The sequence below is a fragment of the Hemiscyllium ocellatum genome, chromosome 22, assembly GCF_020745735.1.
Source record: "Hemiscyllium ocellatum isolate sHemOce1 chromosome 22, sHemOce1.pat.X.cur, whole genome shotgun sequence".
In the NCBI taxonomy this organism is placed as follows: domain Eukaryota; kingdom Metazoa; phylum Chordata; class Chondrichthyes; order Orectolobiformes; family Hemiscylliidae; genus Hemiscyllium; species Hemiscyllium ocellatum.
This window is the reverse complement of record NC_083422.1, coordinates 10857437-10881263: the sequence shown is the minus strand read 5'-3', so window position 1 is coordinate 10881263 and position 23827 is coordinate 10857437.

Below are 23827 nucleotides of genomic sequence, written 5' to 3'. Positions count from 1 at the left end.
GGCCAAGTTGATTATGGTAGCCATTACAAAAGAGAAAGTGCCAGAAAAGCTAAAAGGTTTAAAAATTGATCATTCTCCAGGCCCCTAGATGTCTCTGGGAGGTGGCTGAGGAAATAGCGGAGATGTTGGTTGTGATCTTTCAAACGTCACTGGAGTCAGGGTAACCGCCTTGTTCAAGAAAGGATCAAGACAAAAGATGGAAAATTATAGGTCAATTAGACTAACCTCGGTTTTTGGTAAAATTCTAGAATCCATCATTAAGGCTGAGATTTCTAAATTCTTGGAAGTGCAGGATCTGATTAGAACAAGTCAGCATGGATTTAGTAAGGGGAGGTCGTGCCTGACAAACCTGTTAGAATTCTTTGAAGAGGTAAGGAGCAGGTTAGACCAGGGAAACACAGTGGCTGTTATCTATCTGGACTTCCAAAAGGCCTTTGATAAGGTGCTTCACAGGTGGCTGCTAAGTAAGGTGAGGCCCAGGGTGTTTGAGGTGAGCTATTGGCATGGATTGAGGATTGGCTGTCTGACAGAAGGCAGAGAGTTGGGATAAAAGGTTCTATTTCAGAATGGTAGCCGGTGACAAATGGTGTCCTGCAAGGTTTAGTGTTGGGGCCACAGCTGTTCACTTTATATATTAATGATCTGGATGAAGGGACTGGGGGCATTCTGGTGAAGTTCGCCGATGATACGAAGTTAGGCGGACAGGCAGGCAGTATTGAGGAGGTGGGGAGGCTGCAGAAAGATTTAGACAGTTTGGGAGAGTGGTCCAGTAAAATGGTGGATGAAAGTCAACATGTGCAAATGCGAGATCTTGCACTTCAGAAAAAAGAAAATGGGCATGGACTATTTTCTAAACGGTGAGAAAATTCCTAAAGCCAAAGTACAAAGGGATCTGGGAGTGCTAGTTCTCTAAAGGTTAACTTTCAGGTTGAATCCGTGATTACAAAAGTGAATGTAATGTTGTCATTTACCTCAAGAGGACTGGAATTTATAAGCAGTGATGTGCTTTTGAGACTTTATAAAGCTCCATATCAGCCCCATTTAGAATACTGTGTCCAATTTTGGGCCCCACACCTCAGGAAGGAGATTGTGCCACTGGAGCGTGTCCAGTGGAGATTCACACGGATGATCCCTGGAATGGTAGGCCTAACACACGATGAACGGCTGAGGATCCTGAGATTGTATTCATTAGAGTTTAGAAGGCTGAGGGGAGATCTAATACAAACTTACAAGATAATGCATGGCTTAGAAAGGGTGGACGCTGGGAAGGAGTTTCCTTTAGGCGGGGAGACGAGGACCCGTAGGTACAGCCTTAGAATTAGAGGGGGTCAACTTAGAATGGAAATGAGGAGACATTTCTTCAGCCAGAGAGTGGTGGGTCTGTGGAATTCACTGCCATGGAGTGCAGTGGAGGCCGGGATGTTAAATGCCTTCCAGGCAGAGATTGATAAATTCTTGATCACACAAGGAATTAAGGGCTACAGATAGAATGCGGGTAATGGAGTTGAAAGGCCCATCAGCCATGATTAAATGGCGGAGTGGACTCGATGGGCTGAATGGCCTCACTTCCACTCCTGTGTCTTATTGCCTTATCCGGGTAGTCATAAGAGTACAGTCATTTTGACTTGCTCCTTCCATTTTTGAAGGATTTAGTTTGAAGTTTTGGTGTGACATTGTGAACAGACAGCAACTTAATTTATAGCTGCAAACCGGTTTAGCCCTCTTTATTAAAAAAAAAGACATCTTAAAATTAAAAGTTTAAAATGCTCACAATAATTTGGGGTTCTGACCCAATGTCAGAAGGAAGTCAAAGTTGCATAATGAATAGACAGCAAAGTAGAACAGAGGGCACGGTCAGATCAGCACATGACACAGCAGGTTTAAGAGGCCAAATCACCTTCTGCTGGTTGTATTTTATTTGTCTGTCTGCACATTCATTTGTACCGGATCTTTGAGGACAGCAGTAAGCACGTTACTTTGCTGCTAACGGGAAAATTCAGGAGGATGCATGTCATACTGAATGCAGAATCATTAATGTCAGTCTATTGAACTGTATCTCTGACAGTTACTTGAACAAAGTGGTAGTTCCTGCAATCACATATTGATCTGAGTATGTGGTGCAAATCGATGGGTCAAAGTCACTCGTCTGAACCACTGTCTGAAGCTGTTTCCAAGGACCTGCATAATTAACAGTTTTAGTTCAGGCTTGCTGTGAATGAGGGATAACCACTTCCATCAAACTGTCGGAGATCTCAAGAACTGGGCAAAGTAAACAATAATGCAATGTCGTAAAGGCTTGGCAAACAGCTCTCAGATGTGCAGATTCTCCCAGTTTGGATGAAACTAAGCATGTGAGATCCTATGTGTTGTATCTGTTTTTATGTTTTGGAAGGTGTGAGAGAGGCGGTAGCACTGTGATGCAGGCAGTGCATCAGTTCGACGTATCGGTGCTGCTGTTCAAAATGAAAGCCTTTCTTCTCTCTCGACCAACTGCTTCAGGTTGACCCCAGTGGATGGAGTTTTGTTGTTTGCCACCGAGTGAAGAGGTGGAAATAAAAGTGAGATGGACTTCTGCTCAGAGGGGGACAGGGAGGGCTTTCCACATGATTATGTTCTTCCCAATTTATCACATATTCATCAGCGGGTAAAGAATCAAATTTTACAGGTATTTAAAAGCAAAACAGTGCAGATCATGGAAGTCTGAAATAGAAACAGAAAATGCTGGAGAATCTCAGCAGGTATGGCAGCATTGTGGAGAGAGAGACAGACAGACAGACAGACAGACAGACAGAGTTACTGTCTTGCATTCAGTCTGACTCTTCTCCAAAACAGTCAGTGGGCAACAACTTCTGACCCTCATCTGAACCTTCAAGGTACTACATCTAAAAAGCACCTAGACAGCACTTCATTCTCTACAATCACAGATCATTACTTAATATTTGTTCATCACCCTCACCCACCCCCAGAAGATGCTGGAGATCTGCTAAATGTCAGCCTCATATTTTAGGGATGCATCCTTTAGCAGGTTACTGGGACAGAAGGGCTATACTGTTTCCGATGTACAACAAAAATTGCCACAGCAATTGACCAGGGTGGCCTTGATTGAGGAGACTGCAGAGGTCAGTACCTGCAGGAGTGTCAGGGGAGGCTGAGTGCAATGACACGAGAGGGTGAATGAGCTGCTGCACACTAGCAGGGCATGCACTACTGCCTACTCACTCCTTCATGCTCCAATCAATGCGAGTCAGCCGCTGACAGGAACAGCATGCACAAGATTGCATCAAATGCCTCGTGTGAAGTCAAAGTCAGTTACTTAGCTTCATAGAGATGTACAGCACAGAAACAGACACTCAGATCCAACTCGTCCATGCCAATCAGATATCCTAACCTAGTCCCATTTGCCGACATTTGGTTCACCTCCCTCCAAATGCTTCCTATTCATATATCCATCTAGATGCCTTTTTAATGTTGTAACACTGAAAAAAACCTCAAAAAAAGAAACAGTTCTTACAGCCACAATTTTCTCTCATCCTCTATCTTGGATTACCCAGAATCCCTTTCTTTGCAGCTACCAAGGTAACACTACAGGCATCACAGTGCTCCTTCCTCTTACACCCCTGCCAAAACATAAAAGGAGCTGTAAAACTAACGCAATTCTAACTCACTCTCATTTCAAGACAACTAGGAGAACCTACACATCTAATAGCTTTTCACCCAACACTCACATGGGACAAATTCAAAACTACAAATGATGCCTTCAGATGAACATAGAACATAGAAGGATACAGCGCAGTACAGGCCCTTCGGCCCTCGATGTTGCGCCGACCGAGTCCTACCTAACCTATACTAGCCCAATAACTTCCAAATGCCTATCCAATGCCCGCTTAAATGAACATAAAGAAGGAGAGTTCACCACTGATACGGGCAGGGCATTCCATGAACTCACAACCCGCTGTGTGAAGAATCTACCCCTAACATCTGTCCTATACCTACCACCCCTTAATTTAAAGCTATGTCCCCTAGTAACACCTGACTCCATCATCGGTAAAAGGTTCTTAGTATCTACCCTATCTAAACCCCTAATCATCTTATACACTTCTATCAGATCTCCCCTAAACCTTCTCTTCTCCAATGAGAACAGCCCCAAGTGCCTCAGCCTTTCCTCATAAGATTTTCCTACCATTCCAGGCAACATCCTGGTAAACCTCCTCTGCACTCGTTCTAAAGCTTCCACATCCTTCCTATAGTATGGCGACCAAAACTGCACACAATACTCCAGATGAGGCCTCACCAGAGTCTTATACAACTGCAACATGACCTCAGGACTCCGGAACTCAATTCCTCTGCCAATAAAGCCCAGTACACCATATGCCTTCCTCACAGCACTATTTACCTGGGTGGCAACTTTCAGAGATCTGTGTACATAGACACCAAGATCCCTCTGCTCATCCACACTACCAAGTAGCCTACCATTAGCCCAGTAATCCATCATCTTGTTATTCCTACCAAAGTGAACGACTTCGCACTTAGCTACATTGAATTCCATTTGCCACATTTCTGCCCAGCTCTGCAACTTATCTATATCCCGCTGTAACCTACCACTTCCTTCCTCACTATCCACAACTCCACCGACTTTTGTGTCATCAGCAAACTTGCTTACCCAGCTTTCAAGTCCTTCCTCTAGATCATTTATAAAGATAACAAAAAGCAATGGTCCCAAAACAGATCCTTGTGGTACACCGCTAGTAACTGCGCTCCAAGATGAACATAATCCATCAACTACTATCCTCTGTCTCCTTCCAGCCAGCCAATTCCTAATCCAAACCTCTAATGTATCCTCAATGCCATACCTCCGAAGTTTTAGCATTAGCCTACCATGGGGAACCTTATCGAACGCCTTACTAAAATCCATATACACAACATCTACTGCTTTACCCTCATCCACTTCCTTAGTCACCTTCTCAAAGAACTCAACAAGGTTTGTGAGGCACGACCTGCCCTTCACAAAACCATGCTGGCTATCCCTGATCACGTTATTCCTACCCAGATGTTCATAAATCTTATCCCTTACCATTCTCTCTAAGACTTTGCCCACCACTGAAGTCAGACTCACTGGCCTATAGTTACTAGGGCTATCCCTACTCCCTTTCTTGAACAATGGGACCACATTCGCTATCCTCCAGTCCTCTGGTACTATTCCCGTTGACAATGACGACATAAAAATCCAGGCCAATGGCTCTGCTATCTCCTCCCTAGCTTCCCATAGGATCCTGGGGTAAATGCCATCAGGCCCAGGAGACTTATCTATATTCATCCTTTCCAATATTCCCAAAACCTCTTCCCTGCATATTTCCAGGGCATCCATTCTAATTATTTGTGATTCCATATTCACATCAGCAACAGTGTCCTGTTCCTGAGTGAATACTGATGAAAAGTACTGATTTAATGTCTCTCCAATCTCCTCCGCCTCCACACACAACTTCCCACTACTATCCTTGACTGGACCGATACCTACCCTAGTCATCCTTTTATTCTTGACATACCTATAGAAAGCCTTTGGGTTTTCCCTAATCCTACCAGCTAAAGACTTTTCATGTCCCCTTCTCGCTTCTCTTAGCTCCCTCTTTAGCTCCTTCCTGGCTACCTTATAACTCTCAATCGCCCCTACTGAACCTTCACGCCTCATCTTTACATATGCCACCTTCTTCCCTTTCACAAGGGACTCCAATTCCTTACTAAACCACGGCTGCCTCACAAGGCCCTTTACACCATGCCTGACTGGTACATACCTATCGAGGACACGCAGTAGCTGCTCCTTGAACAATCCCCACATCTCATTAGTGTTCTTCTCTTGAAGCCTGTTTTTCCAATCCACACAACCTAAGTCATGCCTCACTGCATCATAATTTCCCTGCCCCCAGCTATAGCTCTTGCCCTGCGGCGCACGATTATCCCTCTCCATCACTAAAATAAAAGTCACCGAGTTGTGGTCACTGTCCCCGAAGTGCTCACCTACCTCCAAGTCTAACACCTGGCCTGGTTCATTACCTAGAACCAAATCCAATATAGCCTCCCCTCTTGTTGGACATTTCATCGGAATATGAAGCACCCATATCTTATGACACTTTACTGATTTCCATAAACTCCAGCTCTTTGATGACCATTTTTCAAATAGAACTCTTTAACTTATCACTTATATGTTTACAAGTATTGCAAATGGGCAGTCACAGTTCTGGTGATTGACAGCCCTATCTATATGTAGCAAGGCAGACAGAGTGCTCATGTACCCATATTAATGTTTCTTTCTTAAGGCTTCTTTCTTTTGAAGGAGGGGTGTGCAGAGTATGTGTGAGTATGCATAGACAGGGACTGAGGTCTGAGTTTTGGTCAGAGTTGTGCTGGTGGCACTAGCATGTCTTTCATTGTAACCTCCAGATTCCAAAGCCAGGAAAAAGAGAGCCCAAAGACTCCTAGTGTCATTGCTAAAAAGCCCTCAAAGCCTCTAAGCTGAGGCCTTTACAGGAAGTATAGTGAAGGCTTTCCACTGCATTCTCCAACCTTGCAGAGCTGCATGAATAACATGCATCCATACCCTTAACATATCTAGAGTATGCTCATGCAGGTGACATGGGCCAACAGCTAGAGGAGACAGATAACCTGGATATGCACTTGGACCTTCACTTTGTCACCCTAGCTATGGATACTCCAATTCACTGGCTCAGTGAGAGGGACTTGACTTCCCCTCAGGTGTCCCATCTTTCAAGAGATGAGCTGAATGCCATTGTACACACCAGCAGGGAGGAGAAGGGACAGGCAGGACATTGACGTGCCAGGAGGTTAGGTAAGGCCCTGGAAGTTACATAGGCACCATATGCAGGAGAGCATCACAGGCCAGTGCACTCTAAGCCCAGGCTCAGCAGAGAGCAGCTGCCACAGTCAGCAGAGCAATGAGGGCAAAGTAGTAGTCAGCTGGCTGCCTTAAGGTGGGCTGCAGCTGCCAAAATGGCACTAAGTCACGGAGTTAGTAAAACCATCGTATCGAATTCACTTTGGCTGCTCTGGTATCATCATTACATGCTACACTACACTTGAAACAAATACAATTCTTTGTATTCAGTTCCTTCAGCCTAGTTACATTTGTTAAAATTTCTCACTGTTCATGTTCTCCTTCTAAGCTGCATTAAGGAGCGATGATTAACCCAGATACTCAGATCTGCTTCATGTGCAGCAGTGAAAAAAAATGCTGAGGCTCTCATTAACTGGTGTCCTCTGGGAAGAACATGACCTCCGGAAAATGGGAACCTAAGCAACATGGTTGTGATTCAGCAGTCAGCTCGCCTCGTTCAGTCTCTCCATCTCTCCAGTGATAGATGGATGTCTCTAATAAATGAAGTTTGAAGCATATGGACATGACCCCTATGTAAGCCTGCGGCACTCCATTATGGTGCTCTGGCTAAGAAACTGAACAGGAGCTTATTGATACAAAGGGAACAAATTCAATTACAAACAATGACAGTCAAATACCTTAATGTTTAGCAATTAAGGAGCTAGAATTCCCTTGAGGTCAGGAATGGCTCTGTGCCACAATTTGCTAATACTCTGCATGCCACAAATGTTCATGCAAAGTCATTTGGCCTCAAACAGAGGCACTAAAAGAAGTTCTCTATCCTTGTGCCTCATCTCACTACCACTCCGGCTTCCTCAGCATGCTCACTAACAGAGTTGGCTTCCACAGCATTTCTATCAGATTCCACTTCTTCCTCATCTGAAGAGTCACATGGCTGGTTCATCTCCCCTCTTCTAAGTTCTCACCTCGTCATTGAATTGAGTCATGTACATCGCAGCAAATAATCACTATTCTGGAGATTATGTGTGAAAGGGACAGGAGTGCTTTACCCAGGAATGGTAGACACATCTTCAGAAGGCCAATTGTCTAGTTAAGTGGATGCATGGTCAGCAATGTAGTGCTGCTCAATGCCAGTCTAAGGGTAATTAATCTTGCTCTCTGGGTTCCCTAAGCCTGTAGCTGGAGGATCCATTCTTATTGTAGTCAATAATGAAGGATTATAATTTGCTAAGGCATCTGTGGGAAACTATCATTTCTTAACTGACTTAAATTCCTGATGCTGATGAAGATTCCAACACTATTCCTGGACTTGCTTTAGGCATTCCCTTGAAGATTGAATACGTTGTTTAAGGTAATGGCTCTGAAAAGTTAATGTTGAAGCATTAACTCCAAACACCTTGATCATGTTGTGTAGTCTTTGGGTGGAGAAACAGTTATTCTTGAACAAAGTCCTGATGGAAACAGACATAGCGTTCTGACTCCTGATAGTGTGACAATGCTGTGGCTTTAAGTGGTTTATTTTGTCATGGTTTCTTTTAAGAGAATAATTGAACAATAGGTGATGAGCAGTCTGTGATAATGTAAACAGCTTGTGAGGCCTTGTTTTTTATTATTATAAGCTGGGACAGAAGAAGTAGCCTGAGAGTAGCCAGTTCTCACAGACCAGGATTTATACCATATACACTCGAGTCACAGTAGATCTCATGTAAATGCAACCCCCTATTTTTGGCCAAATAATCTAGAATTTTCCATATATCTCGTGTAAAAGTCAACCCTACTTCTTCACAGATAACAGATCAATGTTTATGAGTCAGTGTACCAGCTGTCATGTCCCACTCCAGTTCACCAGTCTACCAGTTGTTCCAAACCGCTCCCGTTCTTCCAGTCCACTGGCTGTTGAATTCTGCTCCAGTTTTTCAGAGTTACCATAATTTGATTTCTTTTTCTCTTTATTTGTTTAAGGAGCATTTGGGCTTCTGCTAATGATACGGTATGAATTTTGACAGGCATAAATTTCAGCCCCTCAAAAATAGTATCCATATCATTGTCTACCCCATAAATTTAACCTTAAAAAGACAGTCAAACAGTTTGACTATTACTCAAGTATATGCAGTAGTTTTGTTTAGCTTTTAGATTGAGCTTTAGAAGCTGCTGGAGTTTTGAAGAAGTTGAAGCTGGTGTTTCTCCTCTTACTGCGGCTGTTGCATGTAAGAAAATCTGATTTCTGACCCTGGCTTTTGGCTAAGGGATGTGTTTATGGGATGTTGCTATTTTGGACCAGTTAATGTAATAGTTACTATCTGTTATCCTGTTAAGTTAAGCTTCCAATAGAATTGTTATTCTAATTTGTTTTTACTTTTATTATATTTTAACTGTACTGTTTAAATACATTGTGTTTTACTTAACGTCAAGTAGTTTGACCAGTCACATTGCATCTGGAACATAGCACTTTACATTTGCCTTTAAAATAAGAAAATGTTAGGGTCTAAGCTATTTTCTTAAAATATCTTGAGGAGGTCTGGTCTGGCCTGGTCAATAACAGTAGATGCACGTCACTCGTTAATGCAGATTATAGCTATTTTTGTCATGTGATAAACTACACCTTGCTGTGTACAAGAAATGGCTCTTCATGTTCAAACTCTATAATGATTTATTCTTTGCCATTGATAATTACACATGCACTTATATCCAGCATTGAAAGGATGATTTGTGGCAGTAAACCGCCCTGGAAATAAGACAATGGTAGTTGGTAACATTCTAGCAATGTTAATACCTGAAATTATAACATGGTGAGCAGTGGTGTAGATTTGAATGACGTTGACTCTGGAGAAAAAACAGTTAGGGACAAATAACTTCATCACATTAACAACATTATCTCTTTAAGAAGACACAGTCAGTCAGCAGCTGAAACACAAAAACCAGCAGTCGGCAGCAGCTTTGGGAGCGTGGAACATAGAACCTAGAAGTGGGCAGCACAGCCCTTCAGCCCATCATGTCTGCACTGACCATGATGCCATTCTAAACTAATCCTATCTGCCTGTATGTTGTCCATGTCCTTCAATTCTCTGTCATTCATGTGTCTGTCCAAATGTCTCTTAAATGTTGCTGTTGTATTTGTTTCTACTACCATCAGGCATTTACCACCCCTCTATGTAAAGATCTTGCCTCGCACATCTGCTTTAAGCTTTCCCCCTCTCACCTTAAACTCACATCCCCTAACATTTGACATTTCCACTCTGGGAAAAAGACTGACTAAACATCCTATTCCATGCCTCTCGTAATTTTATACACTTCTACCAGGTAATCCCTCAGCGTCCAATGGTCTAGTGAAAACAATCTAACCTCTCCTTGTAGCTGGTCCACTCCAATCCAGGCATCATCCTGATAAACCTCTTTTGCACCCTCTCCAAAGCCTCCCCATCCTTCCTATAGTATGGTGACCAGTACCGCACAAAATACTTCAAATGAAAACTGTTCCAGAAGAAAAGCTTCACCTCAGAGATGGTAAGAGGTGCAGAGAAAACCACGTAGGCTGGGAACAGAATCAAAGCTGAAAAGATGGAGGGATTTAAGAAAAGGAGTCTCTGTAGGTAATGATTGAAGGGTCCAGAAGCAAAATGATAAGGTTCTGGGGAAAAGCATTACAAACGCACACAAAACTCAGACAAGGAAGGAGGGGGGAGGGAAAAAAGATTTTTTTTGCCTTTCAGAACAAGCATTGCAGCCATTGTATTTTTATGTGCTAGATATTCACCACCAGTTCCATTCTGTTTCCCACTGATTTCATTGTGTCAGGGTCCCTTGGTGCCACACTCCGTTAAATGTGACCTTGGTGTCAAGAGTGGTCACTCCTGCCTCACCTCTGGTATTCAGTTGCTCTATCCATGTTTGACCTACGATTGTAATGAGTCATAAATTTAAATCACCCTCACAAAATTCAGCGTAGTTACATGTATCATGGGAATGGCACAATGACATTTTTTTTCTCCAAAAAGAAAATTGATATTTGTGGTGAAGCTATTTACATGCAATCTTATCAGAGTCCTTCTGTAGGATTGGTGGTTTCTGTCATGTGTGTGTGCGGGGAGAGTGAGCAATGCTTTTTGAGTCCAATTTTCAATTTAGATGCAGTGATACATCTGCTGAAAAAGGACACAATATTATCTTGCTTGCCATGCAATTCTGATAATTGATACAAGGTCACCTGCTTGCCAGCATGCTCAAGTATTTTCAAGGTGTGCAGAAGAAATTGCTACTTTCACAATTGTCAAAAATATGGAACTTGAAACTCAAAAAGCTATTCATAAATGCATCTCCTTTCTGCTATATTACATCTTGACATTTACTGATGGATGTTTAGAATGCCTTCAGCCAACAAAAAAAAAGATGATTTCTCATTACTCATACCATTGCAGTCACACGCTATTTCCTTTTCCACTGCCTTATTGTATTTGACTGTGAGCAATATAACACAAATTCTAAAAGCTATGTTACATATATCATTAATTATTAGGTTTTAAGAGAGAACCACTCATGACAGATTCCTAGATTAATGCACATCAAGAATGACATTGCAAGAACCAATAAATCATCAGATTGTATTCTGGTGCAGAAAAATCATCTCCCATTCAGACATCAGGATATGAAATGTTATATTTTATCTTTAATGACATGATTACTTTATGATTCAGAGTGCAGCTTAAAACACAATTTTGTGTGGAATTTGGTGTGCAAATACGTTTATTGGAGTGATAATGAGTTTTGACGTACATCAATCAGGCAACCTGCGAAAAGCGCAAGATCTGCAAAATTTATTCCAAAGTGCTATTTGAGTTACAAGAGCTTGAATCTCAAAAAGCCGCAGCCTATAAGTTTCTGAAATACCAGCATGCTTGCACAGCACAACCAGCCTACAAGGTCAGCAGCACAGACATGCTGTCTGCACGCTGGAAGCTTGCAGAATGAGAGGATCATGACAGAAATTAACGCCGAATGCTGATGGCATCCAATCTGCCATATTGGAGCTCACTGATCCTGTTAATTCAATCCTTAAATGCTCCCAACTGAACATGCACCTGAAGGGACCTCCTCCTATTTGAAGGCAGTTACAGGGGACTTTCAGGGTGTGCAGTTAGGGGAGGACTGAATGGTCGAACTGACAGAATCTTGGATTTGCTTCCAGACTCTGATAAGAAGGCCAGAGCACTTGGAAGACCTGTAGTAGGCAAGGAGCTCCTTTGCTTCACTTATATTTTCAAATCCACTTCGGGGTGTAGTTTGGCTTGGAAATGGAGCCAAGGCAAACGGAAAGGCAGAATTATGCAGAGGAAACGATATAGTCAAAAGATGTAAAGGATTTACAGAACTAAGGGCCAGTGTCTCCAAATACAGAGGAGCAGATTTATAAGACTCAGTTGAGGAAGAACTTCTTCACCCAGAGGGTTGTGAATCTGTGGAGTTCCCTGCCCAGTGAATCAGTTGAGGCTCCCTCGTTGAATGCTTTTAAGGCAAAGATAGATAGATGTTTGAACAGTAAAGGAATTAAGGGCAATGGTGAGTGGAAGGGTAAGTGGAACTGAGTCCACAAAAAGATCAGTCATGATCTTACTGAATGGCAAAGCAGACTCGATGGGCCACTTCTTATGTTTTTATATTCTAAATGAGGTGTCTGTCTGAAGATCTTTGCTCATTTATCTCCCCTTGCATTTTCCCAATGTCTTAAGTAGGAGACGAACTATCAGCAGACTCAGTGTCTTGAAATGTTCCTGGGGAAAGACTCAAATATCTTCAATATATCTGCTTACTGGGCTCATCTACACTTTACTGACTGCTACTCAAACATTCTTGACTTATTGGAACTTTAGCACTACATTAATACAACAGTTTAAATTATGTTTCTGTCAATATTCTGCTGGTCTTTTATTTTATTAACATTCTTATTAAATAGATTTAACTGCATTCATGTCGGACTTCAATCCTTTAACTTGTTTTAGTAGCTGAATTTATGTTTACCATTGAGCTGACCTTGCCTAGTAGATTGTAAAGTCCCTTGTATATAGATTCAATCAAACACTCATTCAGTTTTGGACATCATCTAATTCCCCACCTGTAGATTCCTGTAGATTCCTGGAAAAAAGATTTTCTTTCCTGGAATGTACCCAGATGAATTTTACAAGTCTCATTTTACGGTGTGTTTTTTTTTCCCTGTCTCTGTCTTCCATTACAGGTGCTCTATCCCATTCCTGAGAAGTAGAGGAACTTTAATGTCCAAGACAACATTGTCACAATACCTTCAAAATAAAAGCCTTGCATTCCCATGTGTTTCCAGTTATTAATATATCTTACTTGCTTAATCTTTATTTCAGATGACATTTAATGTCTTCAATATAGCTTATAATATTCTAGCTGATGTTTTATAATTTCAAAACTATTCCAAATAGCAGTCTTCCAAGACTGATGGGTTTTGTCAGTTTTATTTCTGCCAAAAGAAACTTTATTTCTTGGTACTCAGGAACCATTCAGACTGCTTTTCAGTCTTCAGTTTCATTTAACTCTCTATTCTAAATGCTCCTATGCTGAGTATATTCAAGGCTGACTTCAAGTTTTGATCTTTAAGTAAGAAGCAAGGGACATGGGGAGTCTCCAGGAAAGTGGAGTTGAGGCAGAGGATCAGCTATGGTCATGACCTGAGCACTCTTATACCTTGATCACTCTTTATCCCAGTGAATGCATGCTTTTGCCCAGTTAAATACTAAGATTAGATTAGATTACTTATGATGTGGAAATAGGCCCTTCGGCCCAACAAGTCCACACCGACCCTCCGAAGAGCAACCAGACCCATTCCCCTACATTTACCCCTTCACCTAACACTGCGGGCAATTTAGCATGGCCAATTCACCTGACCCACACATCTTTGGACTGTGGGAGGGAAACCGGAGCACCCGGATGAAACCCACGCAGACACGGGGAGAATGTACAAACTCCACACGGTTTGCCCAAGGCGGGAATTGAACCCGGGTCTCTGGCACTGTGAGGCAGCAGTGCTAACCACTGTGCCACTGTGCCGCCCAAAAAGGGGGCTTTAATTTGGTGAACCTTCCCAAAAGGGGGCAAGGGAAGGTTGTTGTGAGCTCTCCAATCAGCAGGTGAGACCCAGTTGTTTCTATTCATTTCCATCCTTCATGACTGTTTAAAGTAAATGCGCTGCCAATACCTTAACTTATGACTGTGGCTGTCAGGTAATGAGTCTGCATTTTTTTTGTCAGAGTTCGCATGTTACAATGACTCTTCACGGTGAGGCTGCTCTGGCTGGTCAGATGTCAGGTCTGAGGTCTCTGAAAACAGACATGTAGAAGGCTAAGGTTGAGGTGAGGAATGCTAGGAGTGAAAAGCAGAGTTCTATAGTAATACTTCCTGCATGGTCACAAGAAGATGGCAAAGCAAGATTTGTAAAGCCGAAGAAGTCAAGAACATCATGAAGCAATTCCCAGTAATTTCTCCCAGTCGTTTATGGAAACATGGCCTTTCTCCTGTTTTCAACATCCAACATAATGTTGCAAGTTTCTCATCAGAGAATTTGTGAGTTCATTATCTGCCCCATTGTTCCATTATGAGACTTGTTCCTTTTACCAATGTCTTCCAGACAGTATTCCAGCAACTTGTCCCTTTAGGAGAGGCAGGCTGCCTTCATGAAATATGGGTGAGGAGTACATTGTACTAGTCAATTTCTGAGTGCCCTGCTGACCGTGAAGTCAGTCAACAACATATTTATGCTGAGCTACAGACTAACACTTATCTATTCAGCTACATGACCATTGACTTCACACAGCCTGACTTTAATCACCTTGTAGACCCTAAATTATGCAGACACAGTGCAGCAATAATGGAGACTGGAGGTTAAGTCCTTATTTTCTAATTAATCATTTTGTGGGATGTGGGCGTCACTGGCTGGCCAGCATTTACTGCTTGTCCCTAGTTGCCCCTTGGGAAGGTGGTGGTGAGCTGCCTTCTTGAATCACTGCAGTCCGCCTGCTGTCAGTTGACCCACAATGCCATCAGGGAGAGAATTTCAGGATTTTGACTTAGCGACAGTAAAAGAATGGCAATGTATTTCCAGGATGGCAAGTGGCTTGGAGGGGAACTTGAAGGTGGTTCCCATGTATCTGCTGCCTTTGTCCTTCTAAATGGAAGTGATCATGGGTTTGGAAGGTGCTGTCTGAGGATCTTTGGTGAATTTCTGCAGTGCATCTTGTAGATAGCACACACTATTGCTACTGAGCGTCAGTAGTGGAGGGATTGGATGCTTGTGGATATAGTGTCAAACAAGTGGGCTGCTTTGTCCAGGATGGTGTTAAACATCTTGCGTGTTGTGCGCTCATCCAGGCAACGGGGGAGTATTCCATCACACTCCTGACTTGAACCTTGCAAATAGTGGACGGGTTTTGGGGAGTCAGGAGGTGAGTTACTCACCACAGCATTCCTAGACTCTGACCTGCTCCTGTAGCCACTGCACTTATGTGGTGAGTTCAGCTAAGTTTCTGGTCAATGGTAACCCCAGGATCTTACAGCAGTCACATTGCGTTACAGTAACAAGTGCACTCTTACTTTTTATGTGTTTTGCAATATTGTTCATTGCTTTTCCACATCTCCATATTAACTACTGGACCTTACTAAATTCTCCACAAAGGAATTGCATCCAAGTGATGTCAAATAAGCAATTATAGTTACCTTTACAATATTTTACATTTATTAATTTGTTGTCTATCTTCCTAAATAGGCAACAGCAGTGTTTGTTGATGCAATGCAGATGTAATTAAGTTCTAAATATTCTGAATATTTTCTGCTCCTCATTAACTTTCAAATGTTCCCCAAAGAATTTCATTTGCAGGTAGTTATGTTAAAATTGAGTATTTTCCACTAGTTATCAATGTAGTGTCTTTTATTCATTCTGAGAAATGTGAATGAATATATTTCAATGTATGAATAACCACTATGATTGATATTGTTTTAGCTACATTAGATTAAATGGAGCATTTCACACCTTGCTATTTTATCTAATGATTAATCAACAACATTAAACCTCAACACCAGATGTTGGCTCTAACCTGTAATGGCATGAACAATTCTTTTAAAGGCATCGCATATTATAAAGCTCCCTATATTTTATTTCCCAAGAAGGTAGCCCCAAACTATGAAGTGGGAAATAGTCAATTTAAAAAGCACATTTCTGCTCATGAAGTGTAATTTTCTGCATGTGAATACGTTACATTTTGAGTACTTGTTCCTTGAGAAATGCTATATTTGTGAAAGATGGTGCACTGTACCTACCCTAAGTTGCTTTCCTCAGTTTTGCAGCATTCATTGCCATGGCTGTAATATTTCTGTTTGTTGTGGAAATAATATAAATAAGATATTGTTTCCGATTTATGATGCTTCAAATATGAATCATTACTCAAATTATATGTATTTTGGGTAAATTCAGAACAGAAATGCGGAGGATTTCTTCAGCCAGAGAATGGTGGGCCTGTGGAATTCATTGCCGCAGAGTGCAGTGCAGGCCGGGACGCTAAATGTCTTCAAGGCAGAAATTGATAAATTCTTGATGTCACGAGGAATTAAGGGCTAGGGGGAGAATGCGGGTAAGTGGGGTTGAAATGCCCATCGGCAATGATTGAATGGCGGAGTGGACTCGATGGGCCGAATGGCCTTACTTCCACTCCTATGTCTTATGGTCTTATGGTCTTATTTTAGAACCTTTGCGCTACTTGAGGGAGGATTCATATTGGATTCAGTCTGTATATTCTAACAAGTTGCCATATGTGAGCTAGAACCTGATGCTGTGTGCCAGAACAGTGTAATATGAAGTTCTTATTGTGGGTTGGCAAAGATTTTATTGAGAGGCTTCCAAAGTCATGAGGCACTTCACTGTTACATCAGCAGCATTAAAAGGTCTGCGCTTTCAAATTCTGATTTTCGTTAGTTTTATGTGCCTTTTCTTTGGCAAGAAACATTATCATTAGCCTGAACTCAGTAGGTATTTCAATGTATAATCGATAAATGTGGCGCTGGAAAAGCATAATAGATCAGGCTGCATTCGAAGAGCGGGATAATCAACGTTTCAGGCATAAACCCTTCATCAGGAATGTGGCTCAGGTGAAGGGGCTGGGAGATAAATTCGGGGTGGGGGTGGGGGAAGGAAGGTAACTGGGAAGGCAATAGGTAGATGCAGGTGAGGGATAATTGTGATTGGTCGATGGGGAGGGTAGACCATATAGGTGTGAAGGAAGATGGGCAGGTAGGGCAGGTCAAGAGGTCAGTGCTGAGTTGGATGGTTGGATCTGGGATGAGGTGGGGGGAGGGGACATTTGGAAACTAGTGAAGTTGATGTTGATGCCGTGTGGTTGAAGGATCCCAAGGCAGAAGATGAGACGTTCTTCCTCCAGTTGTCAAGTGGCTTGGATTTGGCAGTGGAGGAGGCCCAGGACTTGGATATCCTTGGGGGAGTGGGCGGGGATGTTGAAGTGGTTGGCCACAGGGAGGGGTTGTTTGATGCATGTCTGTCCCTGTCTATGTGTCTCAGAGGTTACTAGGCAGCTGTTGCCAGGCAGCCGTCCAATAATCTTTCTCTTCTACTCTTCATTTTCTGAAACACTGAACTACTCCCTTCAAGAATTTGAAACAACTGGATTTAAATGTATGCAAACAAATTTACAGAACCCCAGTATCACCCACAGAATTAAAAAATGAAACAAAATCCTTCCTTCTTAGCCCACTCACTGCAGAAACACAGATCAATCTTAAATATATACATGGTTCTTTCACTTTAGAATCCAGAACATAGAACATTACAGCGTAATACACACCCTTCAGCCCTCGGTGCACCAACCTGTAAAACCAATCTAACCTCCATTATTCCATTCTCCTCCATATACCTATCCAATGACCATTTAAATGCCCTAAAAGTTGCAGAGTCTACTACTGTTGCAGGCAGTGCATTCCACGCCCCTCCTACTCTCTGAGTAAAGAAACTACCTCTGATATCTGTCCTTTAACTATCACCCCTCAATTTAAACCTATACCCCCTTGTGCTAGCCATCACCATCTGAGGAAAAAGGCTCTCACTGTCCACCCTATCTAACCCTCTCAATTAAGTCACCTCTCAACCTTCTTCTCTCTAACAAAAACAGTCTCAGGTCCCTCAGCCTTTCCTATAAGACCTTCCTTCCATACCAGGCAACATCCTAGTAAATCTCCTCTGGACTTCCAAAGCTTCCACATCCTTCCTATAACACGGTGACCAAAACTGTACGTAATACTCCAAGTGTGGCCGTACCAGAGTTCGTATAGCTGCAGCTAAGTTTCCAATATGTAACATAGCATGAACTTTATCAAATATTCCACTTTCAAGATAATTAATAGGAAGCCAAAGTTCAGTTTCCTGGCTCAGCTGAGGTAAGTCACTAACAGCGAAATGATTAAAATCAGAGATGTGCAAGTAGCCAGGATTAAAAGGGTATCTGAAATAGCTCCACAGAGATCAGTATGCAATCAGCAAATCACCCTTTATTTATACGTGAAGAGTCCTTGACACTGATCCAGCTCCCTCAGAGCCAGCTCTCAGAATCTGAACCTCTGATACTCCTGTTTATAACTGTCAGCCAAGGTTCCCTGATTGAACCATAATAACAACCCCAATCAGAGAACCCTTACTCTCAGGTCCACCTGGCTGACCTAGTTAAAATCACTACATCCCTCCCCCTCTGAGTCAGAGGACATAGGCCAATCCTGTTTCTTTTGCCATCTCTTGGTATAGCTTAGCACTGGGTCAGGTTCCTCCGACTCTGCGTTAGATATGGACTGTGTATAAAGCACTCGCCTCTTGTCCCTGGGGCATCTCAAGAGAAATTCACCCTTTTCTTCCTGCAGCAAAGGTATTGATACAGTGGGATCCATCATGTCCTTCTTAGATTCTGAAGTCCCTTCAACACTTGACAGAGGAGGAGAACCCATGGGCTCTGACAACCTTTCCGACTGTTTTGAGGAGCAGGGCATGTTTGGCTCCCACATCATTTCCAAGTTTGTGACTTTCATATGCCACACCTTTATGGATCACTGGACCTGACCTTGTGCAACCATGTGTCTTACCTATACAAGGCCATTCTCATGATTGCTGCATCAAGCTTCATCTCCTGTAGTAAACTCACTTGGCAAAGACTTGTGTTCAGCACTGGCGTTCCTGATGCTGTTTCACCCTCCCACCCCAGGTCCAGGAAGATCACCTCTCACCTGATGCCGAATCGTCGCCTTATTAACGACTCTGCTGGAGCTGTCACTGTAGTGGCATGGGGGATGGTCCTATAATCAAACAGGAGCCAGGACAGTTTGGTATCGAGTGAAGAAGTAGGTTTGAAGAGAGTGGTGCTGGAAAAGCACAGCCAGTCAGGCAGCATCCAAGGAGCAGGAGAGCCGACATTTCGGGCATAAGCCCTTCATCTGGAAATATGCCAGAAACATTGACTCTCCTGCTCTTCGGATGCTGCCTGACCATCTGTGCTTTTCTAGAACCACACTCTTTGACTCTGATTTCTAGAATCTGCAGTCCTCACTTTCTCCTCCCTGAAGCTGTAACTTGTTTGTTTAAGACTGCCTTCACATTTTGGACTGTTCTTTCTGCCAGGCTATTGGTTAATGGATGGTATGGAACTGCCCTTAAGTGTCAAATACCATTTGACTTTGGGAATTAGACAAATTCCCTGCTGGGAAATGATGGCCTGTTACCTGTGACCAATACTTCTGAGAGTCCACATATTGCAAAAGATGAACACAGTTTTTCTATTGTCATTCCCAGGTATTTGACGAATGAACTCTGTGCATATCCAACCACTTTGTGTGAGTGTGTGGAGTGACTAAGAACATTGAGCCCATGAACAGGACCTGCATATTCAATATGTAACTGAGTCCAGAGTTTGTCCAGCCATTCTCACAAGTGTGCTGCTGGCAATAAGTTTTGCCCTTGTTGGCACTCTAGAGACTGCCCACCAATGTGTCTGGGCTGCACCCAACCCTAGCCACCAGACAAATTCTCACCAACATCTTCATTTTGGAAACCACAGGATGACCCTGGGGGAGTTCAGCTGGTATCTGGCGGCGAACCTTGTTCAGGCCGATCACTCTTGCTCTCCATAATACTAGACCATCCTCTACCATGATCTGGTCTCTCTAGGTCCAAAAACGTTCACATTCTGATTGTGATGGCCTTTTAATGTCCTCCATCACCACCAAGTATGGCTGTTCTGGTATGGTTAGGACCAGAACCTTCTGTGCCCAGGGTCTGATATTGTCAGCTGTGACTGGAAGTGAGTCCAGAAAATTTAAAACCATTACAGACTCTTCCAGTGGCAGTACAACCGTCGGTATATCTGGCAGTGGGAGGCAGCTCAATTGATCTGCATTCACTACTTGGCCTCCCAGACAGTGTTCCAATTTGTAATTATACTCACTTAGTATTAGAGCCCACAGTTGAATTCAGTCTGAAGCTAAGGGTGGCACTGCCTTGTTCTCTAGAAGTAGATGTAGCAGGAGGTTTGTGGTCCATTATTACTGCAAATTTGCATCTGTAAAGGTATTGCTGGAACTTTCTTACTCCAAAAATGACTGCAAGGTTTTCTTCTCTACCTGGGTGTATTTACACTCTGCATTAGCCAAAGTTCTGGATGCACAGACTATTGAGTAAACCTTCCTATTGGGTCACATATGAGCTATTAATATCCCAGTGCCATACAGGGAGGTATCACATGCCAATACCAGATCCCACATGGAATCATAGTGTGCCAACACCTTAGAGGATGATAGCTGTTTCTTCACTTCCCTGAAAGGTACGGCTTGGCTATACAACCGTTTCCAAGTCTCACCCTTTTATTTGAAGTTGATGCAAACGCAGCAGGTTTATGTGTGAGCTTTAAGTAATAATTCACCAGCCCAAGGAAAGACCTAAGCTCCGGTACAGATGTGCTCACATGGGGTGCCTGGAACATATTTTTCCCTTCTAAGGTGTCTGCCCATCTGGAAGAAACATCTGAGGACTATGACAAGTTCTCTAAGTGCTCCTTATTGGTCTTCCCTGTTATTAGCATGTCATCCAGATAAATGGCGACCTGGGGTAAACCTCGTAAAATGTTCTCTGTCGCCTACTGAAAGGTTGCACTGGCTGATAATACCCCAAATGACAATCTCATATTGGAACAAACCATTATGGGTATTAAGTGTAGCAAATTTTTGGGAATCCTCATCTCCCGCAATTACAAGTATGCACTTCTCATGTCCACCTTTGTGAAGGACAGCCCCCCTGCCACCTTTGTGTATAAATCCTTTCTGTGATGGATTGGGTGTATATCCAGCTGCAAAAAGTGGTTTAACACTTGATTAAAATCCCCACAAAGGTGAACCGACCCATTGGACTTCACAATCAGTCCAATTGGTGCTGCCCATTCCACAAACTGAACGGATTTGAGGATTCCTTCACTTTCCAGCATCTGATTGCTGCCTCTATGTTTGTCCCTAAGGTAAATGGCTGTGGGCGGGCCTTGCAGAATCATGGAATTGTTTCCTGGTCACATGCAAGGTGGTCTTGGCACCTTTGATAGTCCATAGACTTTCCTGACAGACGTTTGGGCATTTAATTAGGATTTAACTCAGGCAGCCATATTCTAATGAAAAATGTTGAGCCAATCTAGGTGAATGTTTCTCAACCAATTTCACTCCATCAAGCTTGGGCCTGAGCCTTTTACTATCATCAATGGTAACTGAATCACCTCCTTCTTATAAGAGACTGGAACCGAAGTTGTACCTTAATCTTTAAAGATACCCTGGAATAGGTTCGCAGCCTGGCCAAGGTCTTGCACAAACCTAAGGATTGGAATCCAGAGCAAATTTTGTTAAAGATTGGTTCTGCCATCACTGAAGTGGCCATAGTGGTATTGACCTCCATTAGAATCGAGTGACCATTTAACCAGGCATTTATTTTGATTGGATGTTGCTAAGCAATTTAACTGTTCCAAACCAGATGTAAATGGGCTTTCCAGGGTGTACATTCACCTGGGTACTGGCCTGTGTGTTCTCTTACTCAATTTCGGTCTAATGGATTCTTTTGCTGTCTGCATACCAGCAGCAACTACAATGGTTTGCCAGCTCGGATCCTGAAGAAAATTTTAACCATTTGGCTGAGGCTTGACTTTGTTTTGTGAGTTTGTTGTGGGCTGACCTAGAGTCCCTCTGTTCAGGATATGTTCTGAGTGTAGCTATGCAATGGCCTTCACTCAATTGGTGTCTCCCAAGTTCAGTCAAACTAGTGAGGGTGTCCACTTCCATTGGAATACCCTGCAATTCATAAGTTCCATATCTCATTTTCCAATGATGAAGCCAGTTGTATGCCTGTTTGAAGTTCAGTTGGGTTTCAACTAATCAGTGTTTTTGTATCGTTACATCATTAATCCCGCATAACAACCGGCCTCTCAGCATCTCATTCAGGGTTAAACCAAAGTTACATGCCAGTCGTCCTAACAGAGTCTAAAATCTTGACACAGATTCCCCTGAGTCTTGAATTGCCAAGTAAAAATAATAGCATCTCAAAATTCCTTATCCAAATCCATCAACTCTTGAATGGTATTAGTGTCTGGTGCCTCAGGGGAAAAAAGAATCCTAATAACCACAAAAGCTGCCTGTCCACAAGCTGTCAGGAGAATTTCTCATGGTTTTTCATCCGCGCCGTCATTTGCCTGAAAAAAATAACATATTCCTTCCACATACTGGGCCTAGTTTTCGATGGCAGGGTCAAATGCGTCAAGCTTCTTCAATAAAGGCATGATACCAGAAATGTTTACCCCAACTCAAAGATGATTGTTGCAAGCAAGTTTCTTCAGGAACACTGGTTGCTTCTAAAAATAACTCCATGGAGGCTGGTATTCCATCACCGAATCACCCTTTATTTATGTGGAAAGTCCTTGACACTGGTCCAGCTCCCTCAGAGTTAGCTCTCAGACTGTCAGAATGTCCACCTCCCAGACCTCATTAGATTCCCTGCAGTTCAATGATCTTGGAGGCCTGGAAGGCTGGAGGAGTTTGCAAAGACACTAAACGAAAAGGGCCATTGAAGGAATGGCATTTAAGGAAGTGAATTTTAAAATCAAGGCAATGCTTAACAGGGAGCCAATGTTGGTCATGAGCACATCGCTTTTTATGAATGGGTCTTGAAGTGATTAAAGATAAAAGTAAGAGTTTATGGATGACCTTATTGGGTGGAAAATTGGTGATGGAGATTAAAGAGAATCTTCCAGACATTTAGTTTAGACATAGGAGGAGAAATTAGGCCATTCAGCCCATCAAGTCTGTTGAAAAGTGGCTTTGCCTATTGAATGTTGTCCACCAAAGGCAGGAAGTTGATGAGAAATAGGATCCAGAGTTTATATCAATAACCATCTTACTCAGGTCAATAAGATCAAGGATAATCTAATAAGGGTGTTAAGCTGAAGTTTCTCCAGTTTGTCCTGTGCTTAGTCTCGCCAATTAGACATGTTCTATAGGAAGAATGGTGAATGGTGGAACGTTGTGGGGGCTTTGTTACTATCTTTATTTAATTCTGGAGATCTCCGAACAGTCTCCAGGACTTAAATGTCTCATTTGCATTGTCATACCCAAAACTGGATATAACACTTAGGTAGCTGGAGAGTGACACCCTCTGTTTTATTCTTCACTATGTAGCATTCTATTTGCCTTCATTCCTATTCTCTGCAGTGATTGGGAACATTGAGCATTGAGTGTCTCAGATTTCTGAATCTCTTTCAAATTCATCCTCTCAATTTTGTTATGAAGTGTCTGTCATGCAAATATGGTAAATTGTCTGTTCCCTCAGACCTGGGGGTTTCTAGAAAACAGAATGTATTCAGAAATTCATAGAACTTTTTAATGCAAAAAGTGCTAATAGAG